General features: G+C 46.2%; 1 protein-coding gene and 1 pseudogene across 27 annotated transcripts in view; one reads left to right on the top strand and one right to left on the bottom strand.

Annotated features, from left to right (window-relative positions):
* Positions 1-20,949, top strand: part of dtna (dystrobrevin, alpha) — a 444,909-nt gene that overhangs the window by 204,197 nt on the left and 219,763 nt on the right. The gene's annotated exons all lie outside the window — the stretch shown is intronic.
* On the bottom strand, positions 17,285-17,623 carry LOC121279185 (annotated as a pseudogene).

Here is a 20,949-nt window from a genome sequence, read left to right as displayed (position 1 = left end):
GTTTCGGGCACAGGATATGTACATTTCCATCAGGGGTGAAAGGAAGGAACCAAAGCCATTTTTATTGATAATGAGGGAGATAGAGAATATAATTAAACAAAAAAAAAAGAGGGTGTAGTATGCATGTCAAGTAAATTCTTCAATTGTCAACCAGGCCAAACGTAATAGGTTGAGAGGAAAAGTGAGGAGAAAAATGAGACTGGCTGTGAGAATATGAGAATTGAATGGCAGTTAACATAAAAAGAAACCCAAAAATCTTCTACCAGCATGCTAATAGTAAATGGGTGGTAAGAGGCAGGTGGGTCCTATTAGGAACAAAGAGGGTGATACATGCTTAGAGTTGTGAAGTTTCTTGCTGGGGATGATGGCAATCTCCTCACTGATCCTTTTGTTGGTGTGGAAGTCATTGCCCAGGCGAGTGTAGTATGTGTTGGTGTTTAGTAAGGAAGAGGAAGCTGACAAAATATCAGTGGTAGTGAGGAAGTTAGAAGTAATCAATGGGGTGAAAATTGACAGGTAGGATGTACTGTAAAGGCTGGCTACTCTTACAATGGATAAGTTACCTGGTCCAGATGGTTTGCATTCCAGGTTACGAAACAAAGTGAGAGTGAAGATAGTGGAAGGGCTTGCCATACTCTTCCAGTCTTCCCTAGGTACAGGGAAGGTGCCAGAGGGTTGGAGAGTTGCAAATGTGACACCTTTGTCCTTATACCCTTTCTTGAACATTTCCAGTAACTACAGTTTGGTCAGTTTAACATCAATGATGGATAAGGTTTTAGAAACAATAATCAAGGAAAAAGACAACAGGCACTTTAAGAGATTTTAGTTAATTAAGGAGAATCAACATGGATTTGTAAAAGGCAGGTTGTGCTTAATTAATCTAATTGAAAGAGGTAACAGAGGAGGTTGATGAACGGATGCAGTAGATTTTGTCTGTATTAATTTTTAAAATGCGTTTGACAAGGTACCACATAAGAGGCGCATGAGGAATAGGAGAGTTGGTGTCAGCTTGAATAAAGCATTGGCTTAAGGACAGAAAACAGTGAGTCGGGGTAAATGCAAAATACAATGGATGCTGGAAATCTGAAACAAAAACAAAAATAACTGGAAAAACTCAGGTCTGACAGTATCTGTGGAGAGGAAGACAGAGTTAACGTTTCGAGTCTGTATGACTCTTCATCAGAACTTCTGATGAAGAGTCATTTGGGCTTGAAATGTTAACTCTGAGGTGGCCGCCCGCATTGCCGACTGAAAATCCCAGTCCGGTTAAGGTCCCCCCTAATTATCGGGCACCTGATCCAAACCTGAGTCGTCTCATTGACAGTGGCTCGGGGCTGAGATTGTGGCAGTGAACTGACATGGAGGCCGGCAGCACAAAATTGCGCACCTGCCTGCTTTTGATCCAGACCCTCCAGCAATTCAAAAGTCCATCCCTTTGTCACTAATTCATCTAGAAGGTAAAAGGATTGTGTATGCAGGGAGGAGGAAGGTAATGCATCAGATGGGGGGGGGGGGGGGCAACAATATGGAAGCAAGGATGGTGAAGAAGGTTGAGTCAACCAGTATGTTACTTGACGCTTTGGTGTTGTAAAGATCTGGCAACTGGCTGGGCTGGTGGCCCTTGTTTGCTCTTGGTATCCTGCTGTTTCACCTGCTCCTGCACCACTTTTTCTTTCCAGATGGCTCTGGGGTTTTCCCCTTTGCAGGACACAGTAATTGAACATGCAGGAAATTACAGCAAGCCTGGAGATTCCCTCAGGCCTATATTGCAGGCTACCTCCAGGTCAATCCAAGTAGCAGAATCTCTAATTCAGGATGCTAATGGTTTGTTCAGTCAGAGCTCTGATAGTGACATGGCCCTCTGCATCTACGGTCCAATTCCTAATAGGTGTGGTGAACCATTTGCTCAGGTGAATATCATTTGACCCGAAGCAGCAGCCTGACATTTGATGGTTTGGTGGAAGAGAGGGGTGACTGAGGATTAACGCAAGGTAAAGGTATCATGACAACAGCCAGGAAGCCCGACATGTACTTAGATGACGCACTGCCTTTCGTCACGCACCAGCTGAGCAATGAGTAAGTGGAAGCCCTTTCTGTGCATGTATGCTCCAAATTCTTGACATGGAGCAAACAAGGCTGAGTTCAATCAGCTAAGATTTTGCACCTGAGGAAGCCAGCCCTCCTGGTAAAGCTCAAAGAAGAATTATTTTCTTAAAAAGAGGGAAAAAGTTCACTTGCCTACGCAGCCCTCATTACACTAGCTATGTTTTATAGAATCAGTTCCTTTTATGCTTAGCCTTCTCAGTAATAGTGCCCTCACTATAAAGACAGTTCTGTTGAATCTGGCATCCTCTTATGCAAAATCTACATTGTTCATTTTCCCTTTTCAATCAGATTAATGTAAATATACAAAAAGTAGCCTTAACAACTAGAACATTTGAACATCTTTAAGTACGTTCCACATCTGAGCTTTCTGTATCCACTAGTTTGTTTTGAGAAGCGATATGAACACCATGTAAAGAATTCACAGGGTGTTGTTCTTTGTATGACTTTTGTGCCAACATTCCAATATGTTGGCGAGAGGTTGAAGTTTTACTAATGTACCCTATTTGGTACACAATGAGAGGGCAGTTTTGTAGGCTTGAATTTTGCATGTTATACCAGCTTTGCTCAAATACATTTTGGGATTCTTTTTATGCTGTTCGCCAACATAACAGACACAAACACACTTTGATTTCATAGATGTGACATTCACAGTAGCTTTTCTTCAGGGCAGAATTTGTTAATCTCCAGGAAATTGCAGGAAGTGAAAACATTATGAGGAGAGATATGTGCCACTTATGCAGATGTTTACTTGGGATACCAGAATAGATTTAATTCAAGACAAAATTAGAGAGTGGAAATTAATGCCTTCCCCGTCGCGATTTTGGAGGCAGGGAGGGCATTTAATCAGGCAGGCAGTTGGTGGGTGAGGCCCCACCACCATTCCGCCTCCACCCCAGTTTAAGTCCATGGCAGGAAGATCTGTGGACAGCCTTCCACCCTGCCGCCAATTGAGGCTCTTGACAGCCTTATCCTCCCACTGCTGTTATTAATCCAGTGGTGGATGGGATCTTGCCATGCAGGGAGCACGGCAAGCATTTCTGTGAGGGATTGCTTGCGGGCTCCTAAGGGTGTCCTTCATTCAAAAGCACTTGGTTCCTGATCGAGGTACCTAGCATGAGAGCGTGAGAGCCACCCCCTCCCAAGCCCTTGCCGCTCACCACTCCACCCCCCCACCCCCCCACACACACCCCCGGCATCCACCACCACCCTCCCACCCACTTGTGGTTTGGGATCCAGCGATGACCCTAGGGCCTCGGGTGGATGTTGTACTCGCAGCAGCTACTGCCTCCCTTGTTGGCGCTGCCATTCAATAGAGCTACCAGTTCTGAAGAAGAGTTGTATTCAACTCAGTGTTGGGGGGTATTTTGTCAACAGCTTACTTTTCCCAAGAGCATAATCAGAAGTGTGTGCCACTTCAGGTGTCTATTTTTGCTGTTGCCCAGATGATTATAAATCAAATTTAAAGTTCTGGCCAGCGAGCATAGGAAACACATGCGATTGAGTGGCGGGGGAGGTTTTTCATTGGTGAAACCTGTTATCTGCTGAGAATGTTGCAGCTATGGGCGGGCTATTAAAGAGCCTTCTGTTCAACAGGGAAGCTGTTGCATCACTGCCAAAATGCTCCAATATGAGAGATTCTTCTGACTTTAATCCAAAGACCCCATCAGATACAATGTCTGACCGCCATACCAGACCAGTTCCATAGTTCAGCCATGCCTCTGCAGATTCTCCTCCAGGCCATCAGGGAAAGGCGGGAGATGCTCTTTCCTGCTGTTGGCATCAGAAGGTGGATGGAGGTGGCAGAAGAGCTGAGCAACTGTGGGGTAATGCATTGAACCTGGGCACAGTGCAGGAAACAGGGCAATGACCTACTCCGCTCTACAAGGGCAATTGCCAGCGTCATATCCTCAATAAGAGTCTATGTGATCATCAGTAATGTATATGTGGAGTGGACATGATCACAAAATCTTAACGACACAGAAGGAGGCCATTCGGCCCATTGTGTCTGCACCGGCTCTCCAAATGAGCATTATGACCTAATGCCATTGTCCTGCCTTTTCCCCGTACCCTGCCCATTGTTTCTATTCAAATAATCATCTAATGCCCTCTTGAATGCCGCGATTGAACCTGCCTCCACCATACTTCCAGACAGTGTATTCCAGACCCGAACCATTCGTTGTATGAAAGAGATTTTTCTCACGTCACAGCTATGCCAGAAGAGTGAATATGTGATCGGCCTTAGTGCCGCATGGCTATTGAGACCAAGGAATGTGAAAGTATGCCTTTTGTGTGCACCTGAACACAAAGTATCACAGTATTTGTGATGGGGATGCATGCAGGCAAGGGGGTTAGGTATCATATGACGTGTCATTAACTCAGCAATTTGTCATGCAAGAAAAGTAGACCCATAATTCCCGCGAGAGGAGATGGACAGGAGGAAGAGTTTCAGACCTCAAGCTCCTTACAGCAGCCGAGGAGGAGGCGATGGAAGTCACTGACCAGGAGGGAGCGTGATCTGGTGCAGATGGCCAGGCTGGATAGGCCAGGAATAAAGAGAAACAGGCTTTCATCCTGCTGGCGGCAAATAGGCATATAGGATGATTGTGATGAAGTGCTCAAACTGTGATAATTCTTAATGCGATTCTTTTTGTTCTGCGCTATGGGTCATCGCCATCCAAGTAGTAGGTCGCAGTCATGGGAGGAGCCTGATGGAGATGTCAGGGATTATGCGCAGCTTTTTGTGGGGTTTGGAGGAGTCCATGCTAGCCATGAGTTCTGCCATGTCTCAGGCATTTCAGCACATGGCTTCATTCATAGAGAGCCAGGTCAAGCATTTGATCCATATGCACTCTGACCTGCATTCCATTGCTCTAGACATGGGCTCAGTACAGCATTGGCTAGGTGGGAAGAGGTTGAGGCCCCTAGACCTCAGTCCAGGAGCCTCTTCCCCTCAGGAAGACGGGAAGGTGTGATTGTGCACCCAGATGGAGGAGGAGCGCGTGCCAAATGCCCTGGGGGCCTCCCTTTCAGGATTAGCATCGTCTCCTCATCCTGCTGACTGTTCCTAGGGAACTTTTATGGCCACGAGTGTTGCCAATGACACCCTGTACTTGAGGAAACTGAGCTATGACACCAAACATGGCTGACCTGGCTGTCTGGCTTTCTTCATCGGTGGTGAAGTGAATAAAATTATTGGCATGACTAAATAGGGCAACTATGTGTTTCAGCCTGTGAGATGCCAGATATATTGCTCATTACATCCTGAAAATCATTGTTAGCAAAGAAATTGAGCACCTCTGTAACATTGAGGGCCACTGGTATGGGTTTCACATGGCTGCATGTCTTGATGAACAATCCCAACATATCTCAGTGACCGTTTCCTGGGACACCCTCGGACCTCTCTAGCATCAGCTCTCTGACATGTAGAAATAGTTTGTTCTTATCTTCTGGCTGCATTGATGCGCCCGTGTCCATCTTTGTCGATGCCTTCCCTGGATGTCTGTATTGGAACCAGTCTTCTCCTTTGATGCTACCTGCTGTTGGCCTTGTGGCCTCTGTTGTTGGAGTGCAAGAGCTCTCCTTTACATTCTCTTCCTGCTCCCAAGGTTGCAGGAATATTGGGTGAATGAGACCCATGGTTATGGCAGTAATTGCATTGTGTGAAGAGGGCAGACATACATATAGCAGCATGCTCGTCCATGGCTCTCATCCATTTAACTAATTATTAGAGAATCCCTTTGATCAGCCAATTGTGTGCAGCATGAACTCCACGCACCCAAATCAATCCTCCTCCCACTTCAGTTGAACATAGGAGCAGGAGTAGGCCATTCGGCCTGTCAAGCCCTGCTCCGCCATTCAGTTAGATCATGGCTGATCATTATCTTCAATGCCACTTTCCTGCGTTATCACCATATCCCTTGATGCCATTAGTATCCAGAAATCTGCCTTTAACATGCTCAATGATTGACCTTCCCCAGCCCTCTGGAGTAGAGAATTCCAAAAATTCACCACGCTGAGTAAAGGAATTCCTCCTTATCTCAGTCTTAAATGGCCTGCCTCTTATTCTGAGACTGCTTCTGGACTCACCAGCCAGAGAAAACATCCTATCTATATCTACCCTGTCACGCCCTGTGAAAAGTATGTATGTATCAGTGAGATCACCTTTCATTCTTCAAAACTCTGGGGAATGTGGGCTCAGTTTCTTCAACATCTCCTCATAAATCAATCCCACCATTCCAGGGATTAATCTGGTGAACCTCTGTTGCACTCCCTCTATAGCATGTGTACCCTTCCTTAGAAAAGGAGACCAAAACTATACATAGTACTCCAGGTGCTGTCTCGCGCAAGACATCTTTACTCCTGTACTCCGATCCCCTTGCAATGAAGGTCAACATACCATTTGCCTTCCTAATAGTTTGCTGCACCTGCACGCTAGCTTTTAGTGGCTCATGAACAAGGACACCCAGAATCCTTTGGACATCAACACTGCCAACTTCTCACCATTTAAGAAATATTTTGCCTTTCTGTTTTTTTTTCTGTCAAAAGTAGATAACTTCAAGCTTACATTCCCACCTAGTTTTGTGTCATCAGCAAATTTGGAAATATTACATTTGGCCCCCACATCCAAATCACTTATATAGATTGTGACAGCTGTGGCCCTAGCACTTGCAGTACCCCACTAGCAACAGTCTGTCATCCTGAGAATGACCCATTTATCCCTATTCTCTGTTTTCTGTCTGTTAACCAATTCTCAATCCATAGCAGTATATTACCCCCAATCCCATGTGCTTCAGTTTTGTTTATTAACCTCCTGTGTGGGACCATATCAAAAGCTTTCTGAAAATCCGCATCCTCTGCTTCTCCTTTGTCTATGCTACAAGTAACATCTGCAAAAAACGCCAGGTTTGTCAAACATGATTTCCCTTTCATAAATCCATGTTGACTGTGCCCAATCACATCATTATTTTCTTAATATCTAGTTAACACATCCTTTATAATTGATTCTAACATTTTCTCTAGTACTAACATCAAACTAATAGGTCTATAGTTTTCCGTTTTCTCTCTTCCTCCCTGCTTAAATAGTGGGGTTACGTTTGCTACTTGCCAGTCAGCAGGAACCTTTCCAGAATCTATAAAATTTTGCAAGATAACCACCAATGCATCCAGTATCCCTATAGCCACCACCTTCAACATTCTGGATTGTAGCTTATCTGATCCTGGGGATTTATTAACCTTCAATCCAATTTATTTTTCAAGTACTACCTCTTTACCCGCACTAATTTTTTTCAGTTTCTCCTTTGCACAAGCCCCAATTTGAACCAGAGTTCAACTGAACAACTGCTTCCCTTAGTCACAAATGCACAGAACCAACTAATGCTTGCCACCTTTAAATGATCGTGCACCACTAACTTTATCCTGAGGTTAGGACTTTATTAAAAAGTGTTTCACATTTATGGGTATTCATGGCATTCAAATGCAAAACAAGTATGAGCCTGCCAAGGGCCAGTGTAATTATTGACCATGCTGCTGACTTTATCTCTGCATCAAGAAATCAAAATTTTGCATTCAGCCTAATTAATTCACCTGCAGACCAGGGCCAGAAATTTCCGGCTGGCGTGCGGATGGCATAGCCCGCACGTCAGCACGTGCCATCGCGATATTTCTGTGGGCAGGCACAATCAGTTTGCCCGCCATTAATTGGAGTGCTCGTTAAGCCCCTTAACTTGCCAATTGTGTACGATTTTGAGGGGCCCGTGCGAACTTCGGGTCGGCACACGGGCCCAGCGGGAGGGCAGGTAGGAGATTATTTAAGAAAACTTTTGCAATGTCGGGATATGTGGACTCAGAGGGGTTGTTCATGTTTTTCACGAAGTTATAATTGATGAAAGTGTTTAAAACATACCTGTGTTAGTAGTTCTCATTGATGTCCAAGAGGCTTTTGTGTAAAGTGAAAGCATTCTGCAGACAGCATTCTTTTTCTTTTGCAGCTTTCCGGAGGCCTCCATTTAGCCTGGAGCTATGGGTTCTGACCTCTCTAGTGGAGGCAGCTCCCTGAGGAGGAAGGGAGGGATAGAATCAGGAGGAGACCAGAACTGGATAATCAGCCTCCAAAGGAGGCACCTTTGGGTGTCCAGGCACAGGCACAAGGGGTGCAGGGCCAAGAGGTTGTCCAAGGTGCAAGGGGCCGCAGACGATGCCACTATCCTACTACCAGGGTATATAGGCGGCGAAGCAGCTACCTCAATATGACTGAGGTGCAGTGTCGAAGGAGGCTCTGACTCTCAAGGGAGACAGTTAACTGTATCTGTCAGATGATTGTCCCTGAGATCTCCCCTAACTGTGTGGGAAGACACCTCATGCCAGCGGCTCTGAAGCTTACAGTTGCCCTCCGCTTCTATGCCTCTGGCTCCTTCCAGGGCTCGGTGGGTGATCTTTCCGATGTCTCCCAATCAGCTGTCCACACTTGTGTCAAGCAGGTTACAGATGCTCTGTTCAGACGGGTATCCACCTTCATCCACTTCCGCTGCAACCTCGCAGGTCAGGCACAGCGAACCAGAGTCTTCGCGGCCATTGCTGGATTCCCCCGTGTCCAGGGTGCTATAGATTGCATACATGTGGCCATCAAGGCGCCAGCAGGTGAGCCCGGTGCCTTCGTCAACAGGAAGGGCTTCCACTCCATGAACGTGCAGATAGTGTGCGATCACAGGATGCAGATTTTACAAGTCTGTGCAAGGTTCCCAGGCAGCTCCCACGACGCCTACATCCTCAGACACTCTCAGGTGCCGGGGCTCTTCAGTGCTCTGGCTCGGCTAGATGGTTGGCTGCAGGGTGACAAGGGCTATCCCCTATGAAGGTGGCTCATGATGCCAGTACACCATCCAAGAACTGAAGTTGACCATCAGTACAATAGGAGCCAGGGCACCACAAGGGCTGTGGTGGTGAGAGCCATCGGTCTTCTCCAGATGCGCTTCCGTTGCCTGGACTACTCAGGGGGTGCACTCCAGTACCCTCCAGATCGCGTCTCTCTGATCGTGGTAGTCTGCTGTGCCCTGCATAATCTTGCGCTGGAAAGGGGGATGCAATTGACGATGAAGACCTTGACGCAATGGATGAGGCTGCACATGATGAATCCAGCAGTGCCTCAGAGGATGAGGAAGCACAGGGCAATGATGAGGGTCACAATGATGACTCGTGTTTGCACCAGGGAGGCAGGGACACCCGGGACAATTTAATCCAAAGAACCTTCAGCTATCTCCACACACATGGATCAGCAGGAGCAGCATTGCCTGGAACTTCCACACGTGGCACTTAGGTGCTACATCTTCCAGCTGATCAGCTGCAATTAAGGCCTTAGTACAGAAACATCAATCTCCACTCTAACACTCGTGATAATTATGTAAAAATGAACAAAAAGCACCACAATGAAACAACGCTCAGACATGTTAACAATGGTGGACTTTATTCTGTCCACAATTAAAGCCCACATGATTATTCAACAATGTTACAAAAAGGGGTCCCTATTCTAAGGCCAACACAAAATCATCAGTGACATACCCAGAAGTGCCTAAGGTGTCTTATGTTTTCATTTCTGGGTGCCACGTCTAAGTGCCGCCCCATCACTCGGTGTGGCTTGTGAGACAGCCTACTGACTCTGCTGTCCTATTGGCCTAGATGACCTTGGCGGGCGTCCTCTGGCCTGTGGAGCCTGTGATGGCCCCACCTGGGAGGGAGTGGCCAGCTCCTGAACTGGCACCTCCCCAGTTGTCGCAGCCTCAACAGAAGCAACGTTAACTGGCAGAGGGGTGAAGGAGCTGCTGCCCTCATCCGGAGCACCCTGAGAGGAGCTCGCAGTGACGAAAGGCAGCTGCTTCGCCGACGTGAGGTCCAAATCTACCTCCCTGCTCACCGCAAATGCATGGGCACCGAGTGCCTGTGCTTGGTGTCCACAACATCTCCCACAATGGAAAACACCACCTGTAGCCAGAACCTCTGTGAGGGCTTGCAGGTCAGAGCGTAACCCAATCATATTTTGATCCATTTGGTGGAAGCCCCTCTCTATGAGAGTCGCCAATCTCTCATTGAAGGAATCCTGATGCTCTTCCCTGAGGGCGGATTCTTCACGTGCACTCTGCCTAGACTCCCCCGTCACAGAGAGCAACTGAAGCATTCCCTCATGCAACCCTGCCAGATGCAAACGCACTTCCTGCTGCCTTTCCTGCAATGGGGACAACTCCAGAGGCATGTCATCAGTGTCGGACTCAGCATGTGCCTCGTCCCCTGCAGCCCTCTGGCTGCTGGCGCCATCAGCACTCTTTGCCCCTATCATCTCCTCCAGCGATTGTGATGTGCCCTCTCCACTGTGACCCAGGATACTAGCTGACGGTAAAGTCCCCTCTGAGGTGTATGTGTCTGAGCTGGTGCCTGGCTGGCTGAAATGATGTGCCGCAAGTTGCACATGTTACCCCTCAGGTGTGGAGGGGGTGCTGCGGTGCGGATGTGTGGGTCGCTCTGGTGGTGATGCTGAAATTAACAAGGACAGTGCATAAGGAGAGTGCAGAGGTATCTGACGTGGATGCATTGTTGCCTGGATAGTTGCGTGGCTGAGGAAACATTTCAAACAGTTGTGTCATTTTCCGTCAAACTCAGGAGATTGAGAGGTCACATTATTGCCCTTCATTCTGTAAGGAGGGGCATAGACCGGGTGGCTAGAAGGCAACATTTCCCCTTGGTGCAGGGATGAGTAACGTGGTGGCATTTATCTAAGTTGAATGCCATGAGGTTCACAGTTGAGGTGCTGAGGACCTTCTGGACAGAGTAATGTGGGACACACTGGCTAAAAGGGTGCTGGAGTCCCAAACCCCCGAAAGTGGAATAAGTCTTTGGGTGTTCAGTGGCAATCCAATGGCATGTGAGACCATGGTGATAGTGGTCACAAATGGGATAAAGTGACTTTGGAAGATGGTGGAGAGGCTATTCCTCAAGGGGACGAGAGTCCCTCCTGTATGGCCCAGACGTCAGAATGCCTCAGTCAGTGAATGAGCATTGTTGCAGCATTAACGATTGCAGCAACCGTCAGTGGTTTGGATGGTGGGCAGTCCTCAGGCGCTCCCGTGCATTGTGGTTACTTTTTGCCTGCAAAACACATAAGAGGATTTATTGGGGGAAGGTCGCTCATGTACTCTGCATGTACACGCCGCACCCCAACCACAGTGGGCCATCTGAAGCATCCAGTGGCTCCTGTCCACACTACTAGTGATGAGTCCTCAGAAGGTAATATGGCTGGTCCCAAACCCTCCCCCAACGGTCCCCTTGGACACGTTCAGCGTCCATCACTTTGAATAGCACACGGGTCCTAGAGCCCATGGCAAGGGTGATGCCAGCAGATGGGATTTGCCCAAAAGACCTTGAGGCACCCCTTGGACCATCTCATTACCATCAATATGACATGTGTTGGAGTTCTGAGTATGTGTCTACCAGCCTCCTCTGCAGCTTGCCCCCAAACTACTCAAATGCCACAGAAACCAACATATGCTGCGCAGAAAGACCACCTTCTCCTCAACCACTAAGGCTGATGTAAGCTTTGTTGGTACCCATTTGCCCACCCAGCGTGCAACAGATGCCCTATGCAGTAACAGCAGCCATACGTGGTGGGGGGAGTGGGGGAGAGGGGCTAAGGCTGCCTTCTGCCTCAAAAGTAGGCAGACATGGTACTCACCCGTCTGGAGCACAGCAAATCATTGAAGCGTTTTCGGCACTGTCACGCCCACCTCCTCCCATGCCTGGCTGGTAACATGGGGGGCCCTCCTCCTCCCGTCCTCAGGATACAGAACATCATATTGCTGGCCCACCTCTTCCAGGAGGACAGCAAAGCATGCGTCCGAGAATCTGGGTGCACAGTGCCCCCCCCTCACCAAACCAGCTGGCCTCTCCTGCAGCCTGCCCCCCTCATCCTCCACCTCCCCCTCCTCTGCCCTCCGTGCAGCATTTCTTCATTTCTTGATCTCTGAGTGGCCATGGTGCACTGCTTCAAGCAGGCTGCCTGGCCACTCTTTAAACAGGCTGCCGGCTCACCATTGGAACCAGCAGGCTGAGGCCGCCCGCCCCCACAACTATTTTCCCGTTCTCCGTGGGAGTCGCAAAGCCATGGTGCGGGCCTTAATTGGACCACCCGCGGAAAATGACTGTGCGGCCTGTTTCGCTAGCAGCAATCAGCTGCCCGACCGACGAATGTAAAATTCTGCCCCAGATTTCTCAATCTTGTCTCCAGAAAGTCCCTCCCATTCCCACCAGCCCTGCTGCCACTAACTATGTTTCTCTCTCTCCACAGTTGCTGCCAGACCTGCTGGGTATTTCCAGTAATTTCTGTTTTTATTTCAGATTTCCAGCATCTTCAGTATTTTGCTTTTATTCTTATCTATTTTATGGTCTTTTTATTGTAATTAGGGTTACATCCATATATACTTTGATGCCTTTAACTTTAGCACCAACCTGACAATTGATAACTCTGCATCAGACTTCACTACAGAAAATAATGCCAAGTAACCATATTATATCTCAGCCATATTGTGGGAGTCCACCTAAATTTACCTTGGCAAATTTGTCAGTGAGAGGTTTATGTGCATTAAAGCTGGAAAAGCTGGAGACAATGATCAGAGTTCTGGCACAGTGAGAGGCAGCAGGTGTGAAGCAGTAAGTCAAGAAATAATGGGCAACTTCCATGATCCATAGCTTCAATAAATTCTAGTTATCATGTTTATGCCCTGTCACCGACTCTTTGAGCACAGTTTTCCCACTGGGAATGGAGGAATGTGGAATTTACTCTAATCTGAAGCTAGTGTCTGATTTCTAGGGAAAAAAAAGAGGTATGGATTGGAACTCTAATTCACTGTATGCCTCCAAGGTTACTATGAAGCTGTGAATGTGATAATTAACAGCTGTTGATGTTAACCCATTCAGGAATATTATTTGTATTAAAAGTTAACTTGTTTAAACATTATGGGCAGGATTTTTGGGGCGTCGGGCGGGCGTGGTAGGCGGGCCTGGGAGCAGCCAGGAAACAGGCCACCGCCCGCAAATGGCCCCCCGACCGCAATTTCACACTGGCTGACCAATTAACGGCCAGACAATGTGAAATGCACACTGAAAGGCTCAGCGCTACCAGGGTGGGAGCAGGAGGAGGGCGAGCGCTGAAGTCTGCACGTGTGCATGGGAGCGCACGATGAAAGCTCCATGAAGGCAGAGAGTTGCCTCAGGGAGTTGAAGAATTTTAAATCATGAAATAAAGATTTGGAAATGCAGGGAAAAATGTCCACACATCACACTCCCTCACATGAACATATAGATTATAAAAATTCTGGTCAAAACATTTTTTAAAATTAATATCGGAAACCTTATCTCGCCCGTGGTCCTCAAAATTCCAAAGGCTGCCTGGCCGATTCGCCCATTCGCCAACTGTAATGTTGGATGGGCAGTGAAAAATTGCATTTAATTAATACATTAATGGCCTTAAAAGATCTTTTAATTGTCGGTGGGCGCGCTGCTGACCGAAATATCGTGCCAAGTGTGCGATGACTTCAGGATGCTCACCCAACGTCATCGTACACTATTTTACACCCAATCAGGTCAGGCGCCCACCCGCGGTACATAAAATTCTGCCCTGTATAATATTAGCAGAGGTACTGTGATGTTGTCCATGATGAGATGGAGGGCATATTGTTTCATAAGAGGACTTTTTGTTAGGTAACCATAATAACTTAGTGGGCCATATTTTCAGGGTCCAAATTGGGCAAGAAGGGAGTCAGGTGGCCTCCAGGAAAAATGGTGGCGATATCATACATCTGGACATCCCACCTCCGTTCTCAATGCCATAACTTTTCCGAAGGCTGGGGGAACGCAGACATGAAAGCTTGCTTACGCACTGAAACAGGCCAATTAAGCTAGTTGAGGCCTTGTTAAAGCCTGTGTTAAATCCATCATGTGAAGATTTCAGATTTTAAAAATTTTTCAATGGGTTTCATGAGCGGGAGTTTTGTTCAGTTTCAAATGTGTATGAATGAGAGCAATCTTAGGTTGTTAGTTTAATTCTTTTTCATCTCCACATGGCTCCTGAGGTCTGCCCATCGTGTATGCTGGGTGAGTGGCTATGGAGGTGACATGGAGAGTGGCATGAAAAGGTGAGGAGTGGGGGTCTTTTATACAGCTGGGCCGGAGTCTCAGAGAACTGAGGCCGGCCTTCTAACCAGCCTGTCTAAACTGCCCCCACCTCTCCGGAACACAAATATGGCTTTTAAAGATGATCGATCTGTTGAGGCGGGAAATTTCCTGACTTGAGCTTCCCCCCCTCAGTGGTGAAAATCTGGCCCAGTTTTATTTTGATTCAGAATGGTAAATGTGTAAATGGTCCACATTAAAGTATTATGAATCCAAAGATATATGCTTGTTGGAGTAGTTCATATTACAACTGCAGGAAGAACACAGCCTCTTGGAGTGTCCTGAAATAAGGAATCAGTAATTTTGCACAATTTTTAGATAATGTCAATTACCCTTCACTGTCATCAAAGAAATTGTTGCTACTTTGCTTGTGGTGTATGGATTCAAAAGAGAATTCTGAGTATCATAGGGCTTGATCTACTCCATAGGCTGAATTTTACACTACCCACCCCACCATCCAAAGTCAGGAATGTGGGTGGGGTCACCAGGAAATACCAGCATGGCCAACACATCACTCGGGATGCCTTCCAGGCGTCAGCCACTTTGGAGGAGGCAAGTTAAGGGCCTGGGAATGCCTCCCACCCACATGAGGCAAGAAGGCAGTTAAGTTAATTAATAGCCTTGTTAAAGTTGCGATTCGGAGACTAACTGGGATTTTCCAGTTGGCCTTCAGTTTCCTGACACGAAGGGTAAAGGCAGATCAACTGCCTGGAGGCAGGCACCCAATGGCAGGCTCGGGTGCCAGTGCTCCAAGTAGGCCTAAAGGCCCTTCCTGCCTGCCTGGATAAAGACCTTTAAAGGAATCCGGAAACTGGTTTAAAAAACAATGTGTAGCCAGGTAGGATTAGCTAGGTAAGCAGAAACTAATAAAAGGATTATAGGAACAGAGCATTAGAACTAAAAGTCTATCAATGACACCACTTTAAAGAACATTATCTGAGTTCTAAAAATACACTAGACTTGCATTTTCTATTCCAATCTCTTATTTGTAATACAGCACAGATTATTTGCACTATCTAGAAACAGCACAACTATAATTCCAGAATTTGTTTATTAATATGCACAGACTTTTTTCTGCAGAAAATAATTAAGGTAAACTAGAACATTTAAGGGATGAAATTTGTCTTCATCAATAGCAGGCTCATAATGAATTGGTAGCCCGTTATACACAGTGCCTGATTTTATTTTCTTGGAGGTTATTGAACCCACTATGTCTGTGGCAACTCTTTGAAGGAGCTATCCAGTCCCAGCCCATTGCTCTTTCCCATTAGCAATACAATTTTTATCCTTTTCAAATATATACCCGTATCCCAATTCTTTTTACAAATTGCTATTCAGTCTGTTTCCACCATTCTTTAAGATAGTGTATGTCCAATCAACAACTCGCTGTGTAATAAAAATTCTCAATTACCCCCGTTTCATTTATGTCAATTACCTTAAATCTCTGTTACTGACCCTCTGGCACACTGGAACAGTTCCTTATTTACACTATCGAAACCTTTCATTTTGAACATCGCTACTAAATCTCTTCATTTTCCCTGCTTTAAGGTGAATAATCCCAGTTTCTCTAGTCTCTACTCATAACAGGAGGCCACCAATAATTCTCTGCATCCTCTCCAAGGTCTTGACATCCCACCTGTGTCATGGTGTCCAGAATTGGATTCTATGGTCCAGCTGAGGCCTCAAGTCTGGAAAAGAAAATCGAACATAGCGTAACTGAGGCTGCTGATTCACTATCAGCCAATTAGTGTTTCTAGGAAATACCATTTTCACTCCCAAACAGATGTAATATAGAGACAAAATCTCAGTATTAGTCATTATTAGATGTATACCATTGTAGCTACATTTTAGTTAATATGTGTACAATATTAACCATGAAGCAAATTCATTTATTAAAAAGAGGATTATGGATTTTTGTTAATATTTGGGAGTGGGATGTATTTTTTAATTATGGGGGGAGGAATGTCTGTGACAGGGATTAAACAGTTATTCTCCCTTTTATTCGTATTCAGTCACTTCCAATGAAAAAAACAAAGCTCCCTCTACTCTGCTACAGCATTGTGCTTTAAATCACCCATGGCATACCTCCATATAATTAGGTCACTTCAATGCAAAAGCACCATTAGAACAATGCTACAGGATAAATGACGTAGCATTTTTTGCTGTCAGAGGCAATTAAACTTCCTGGGTTTAGCAAGTTAAATGTTAGCCCCTGTTTAGAGCTGAAAGTGTCAGTCTGTCAGTTTTGGATTTGGGGTTCATCTCTCAGCCTGTTACTGGTGTACAATTACAGGCCTTTCCCTGATAGTGAGAAATAGGCAGTGAAAGTTGTGAATGTGAATGTCATGGATGGCAGGAGCTTTAAAAACATGTTAACAGCTTTGGGGCAAGTGAATACACAAGACAGGTTGGACACAGCAGAAAATGACACAATAGTCCACTACTCTGTATGCAGAATTGAGGGGTGATGTGCATTTTGGAAATCCTTAACCATGCTTTTCATGTCTGTTGGAACCCAGAGTCAATGGCAGCAGTTCAAGCTTTCATTAAAGCTATCAAATCTGTCACCAAAGGCTTCAGAACTGAGGGCCCCATGCAATGGGCATAGAGGTGACCACAACCTCAATTGTTGACTTCATGGTTTGCATGGCCTTTGCAATGATTCCACATAAGTTCAATGTGTTCCCTTGCACAATGTTCAACATTGTATGTACGTTCGGGATTAGGCAGTCCAATGCACTGAGAAAATAATGATGCACAACTGTCAGTCTTCTATAAGGTCATCCCTTGAAGTTGACACATATGACCTCTACAGCTGTTCCTTATTTTTTTTTGTAAAAGATGTTTTATTTTTTATATGTACATACAGAATAAATCAAAATGTGTAAACAAAGTTCAAACAGATCCCTTGCAGCGGCAATACGAGTTCCGGTCCCTCTCATTGTTTCCACTGCATGACAGTGTACGCTCAACCTATGAAGTTGATCACCACTAGATGAAGAATGGTGCTGGCAAAGAGGAAGTCTGCAAATGCTCGCTCAGGTGAGATGCCAATGAAACCTCCTTTGTTCTGAGGGTTGATCTATATCCACAAGAAAACTGCCAGCATGAAGGCCCCCACAGGCGATGAATCTGGACAGGAAGGAGTTGAAGGGGAAAGTACCAACCAGCGCCCGGTAAAGGAACTGAGCTACTCTGCTCAGCGCCATGTACAGCAGGTACGAGTCCAGCAGCTTCAGCGGAGTGGAGTCCCCACCGTGTATTCCTGAGAGAAGCAGCTGAGCACCGACAACGCCAACCCGCGCATCATTACAGGAAGGCCAAGCTGGGGGGGTTGGTGAACTTCCTAGAGCAGACTCCTAACTGACCCTCTAAAGTATGCAGGGTCAAGTATGTCTTCAGGAAGTCTGGTTTCATCCTCCTCTGCTGCAGCTGGCTCCATTACTTCTGATGGATCTGGAAAGAAGGACAAGGCTTAGTAGAGTCAGATGAATGGCAATTCAAATCAGCATCACTTTGCCTTGCAGAGTGTGGGAGGGAGAGACGTCAATGAAAAATGAAAAGGAGGGTAGGATGACACAACATCCAATGGAGCATACCCTCCTAAGGTGCTAAGAGAGGTTGAACATAAGAAAATAAGCTATAGGACACGCACAGCCAGAATGCACTTTGAGTCTGTTCTGCTTTTCAATAAGAAAATGACATCATTTGCCTCAACTCCATTTTCCCACTTGCTCCCCATACCCCTTGAATCCCTGAGAGACCAAATTTCTGTCTATCTCAGCCTTAAATATACTCAATGATGCAGCATCCACAAACCTATGGGGCAGAGAATTCCAAAGATTCACAACTCTGAGTGAAGAGATTTCTCCTTGTGTCAGTCTGAAACAATCGACTCTTTATCCTAAGCCTGTGACCATGTGTTCTAGATTTTCCAGCCAGCGAAGACAATTGGTGAGAGCTTTGTGAAGTACTGGTGTTCTTTACAAGGGAGTCAATGGACACTCGAGGGAGTGTGTCAGAAGATTGGAAACAGGCTATTAGGTTTTATTTCATTAGATGTGAGCATCACTGGCTATGCCAGTATTTATTGCCGATCCCTAAAGATCCTTGAGAAGATGGTGGTGAGCAGCCTTCTTGAACCGTTGCAGGCCATGAGGTGTAGGTACACCCACAATGCTGTTAGGAAAGGCGTTCCAAGATTTTGACGCTGTGATGTGAAGGAACCACCATATAGTTCCAAGTTTGGATGGTGTATGGCTTGGGGGGTAACTTACAAGTGGCGGTGTTCCCATGCATCCTCTGCCCTTGTCCTTCAAAGTAGTAGAGGCCATGCGTTTGGAAGGTGCTGTCTAAGGAGCTTGGTGATTTGCTGCAGTGCATCTTGTAGATGGTAAACACTGCTGCCACTGTGCATCAGTGATAGAGGGAGTGAACGTTGAAGGTAGTGGATGGAGTGCCAATCAAGAAGGCTGCTTTGTCTTGGTTGGCATCGATCTTCTTGGGTGCTGTTGGAGCTGCACTCATCCAGGCAAGTGGAGCATATTCCATCACACTACTTACTTGTGCCATGTAGATGATGGAAAGGTTCTGGGGAGTTAGGAGATGAGTTACATACCACATATTTACCAGACTCTGATCTGATCTTGTCGCCACAATATAATTATGGCACATGTATTTCAGTCTCTGGTCAATGGTAACCCCCAGGACGTTGATAGTGGGGGATTCAGTGATGGTAATGCCATTGAATATCAAAGGGAGATGATTGGATTTGCTCTTCTTGGAGTTGGTTATTGCCTGGCTCTTGTGTGGTGTGAATGTAATTTGCCGCTTATCAGCCCAAGCCTGGATCTTGTCCATGTCTTGCTGCTTATGAACACCAGACACGTCAGTATCTGAGGAGTCGCAAATGGTGCCGAACATTGTGCAATCTTCTGTGAATGTATGTCCCACTCCTGACCGTATGATGGAAGGAAAGTCATTGATGTAACAGCTGAAGATGATTCGATTTAGGACACTACCCTGAGAAACTCCTGCAATGATGTCCTGGAACTGAGATGATTGACCTCAACCATCTTCCTTTGTGGTAGGTATGACTCCAACCAGTGGAGTGTTTTCCCCCGATTTCCATTGTCTCCAATTTTTCTCGGGCTCCTTTATGCCACATTCAGTCAAGTGCTGTCTTGATGTCAAGGGCAGTCACTCTTACTTCACCTCTTCAGCTCTTTTGTCCATATTTAGACCAAGACTATAATGAGGTCCAAAGCTGAGTGGCCCTGGTGGAACCCAAGCTAAGTGTCAGTGAGCAGATTATTGTCGAGTAAGTGCCGCTTGATAGTACTGTCGAAGATCCCTTCCATTGTTTTACTGATGATCGAGAGTAGACAGATGGGGCGGTATTTGGCCTGCTTTCCTGCTTTCTGTTGGCAGGAAATATCTGGGCAATATTCCACATTGCTTGGTAGATGCAAGTTTTATCGCTGGAACAACTCGCCTAGAGGCACAGCTAGTTCTAGAGCACAAGCCTTCAGTACTATTGCCACAATGCTGTCAAGGCCCATAGCCTATGCAGAATCCAGTGCCTTCAGCCATTTCTTGATATCACGTGGAGTGAATCGAATTGGCTGAAGACTGGCTTTTGTGATGCTGGGGGCCTCCGGAAGAGGCTGAGTTGGATCATCCACTGGGCACTTCTGGCTGAAGATGGTTGCAAAAGTCTTGTCTTTTGTACTGATCTGCTGGGGTCCCCGATCATTGAGGATGGGGATATTTGTAGAGCTTGCTCCTCCAGTGAGTTGTTTAATTGTCCACCGCCATTCACAACTGGATGTGGCAGGACTGCAGAGCTTAGATCTGATCCGTTTGTTGTGGGATTGCCACGCTAAGTGTTTCCTCCAAGTGGAATTCAGCATGGAGGAGTGCTGATTGATCACCTGGGGTGAAGGGGGATGGGTGAGGCAGATGGTAATCTGGAGATTTCCTTGCCCATGTTTGACCTGATGCCATGAGACTTCATGGAGTCCATAGTTGATATTGGGAACTCCCAGGGCAACTTCCTCCAAACTGCAAATCACTGCTGGGCCTGTCCTGTCAGTGGAACTGGACATACCCAGGGATGGTGATGGTGATGTCTGGGACCTTGTCTGTAAGGTACAATTCCCTGAGTATGATTATGCTTGACTAGTCTGTGTCCCAATATTGGCACAAGCCTCCTTATGCTAGTAAGGATGGTCTTTGCAGGGTCAACAGGGCTAGGTTTGCCATTGTTTCCAGTGCCTAGGTCAATGCCAGGTGATCTGTGTGGTCTCATTCCTTTTTGTAGACTTTGTAGCGCTTTTGATACAACTGAGTGACTTGATCGCCATTTCAAGGAGCATTTAAGAATCAACTACATTGCTGTGGGTCAGGAGTCACATGTAGGCCAGACCAGTTAAGGATGACAGACTTCCTTCTCTAAAGGACATTAATGAATCAGATGGTTGTAGGGATTTGGACTCTATGCTCAACCCCAGAGTAAGAAAATTATTTTTGAGGAATAATCATATTGGCAAATAGGACAATTACTTATTTAGAATGCAAACTGACAAGGTTTATTAGACAATAAAGATTGATACTTAACATTTCATAGCTGAG

Source organism: Carcharodon carcharias, chromosome 6 (genome assembly GCF_017639515.1).
Source record: "Carcharodon carcharias isolate sCarCar2 chromosome 6, sCarCar2.pri, whole genome shotgun sequence".
NCBI classification, from domain to species: domain Eukaryota; kingdom Metazoa; phylum Chordata; class Chondrichthyes; order Lamniformes; family Lamnidae; genus Carcharodon; species Carcharodon carcharias.
Note: the sequence above shows the minus strand (reverse complement) of the source record. Positions and strands in the feature narration are given on the sequence as shown.